Here is a 241-nt window from a genome sequence, read left to right as displayed (position 1 = left end):
GCAGCAAACCGCTGGGCTTCCTGCTGCCGCTGGCAATGGAAGCTCGCTAAACCCAAGACCATCCTGTTGCTGCAAACCCTAAACCCTTGAGGGTTTAGTTGAGAGCCTATCGTTCGCGCAAGCCCCAAACCCTAAACCCTAAACCCTACCTGTTTTATTAGCCACGAGAAAGACAACTGGGGAGATCATCGGCTGCACAGACGAAGCCCCAAAACCCTAAACGCTAAACCCTAAACCCTAG

The sequence above is a fragment of the Eimeria tenella genome, genomic scaffold (assembly GCF_000499545.2).
Source record: "Eimeria tenella Houghton genomic scaffold, Eth_scaff3271, whole genome shotgun sequence".
NCBI classification, from domain to species: domain Eukaryota; phylum Apicomplexa; class Conoidasida; order Eucoccidiorida; family Eimeriidae; genus Eimeria; species Eimeria tenella.
This window is presented reverse-complemented; position numbering follows the sequence as displayed.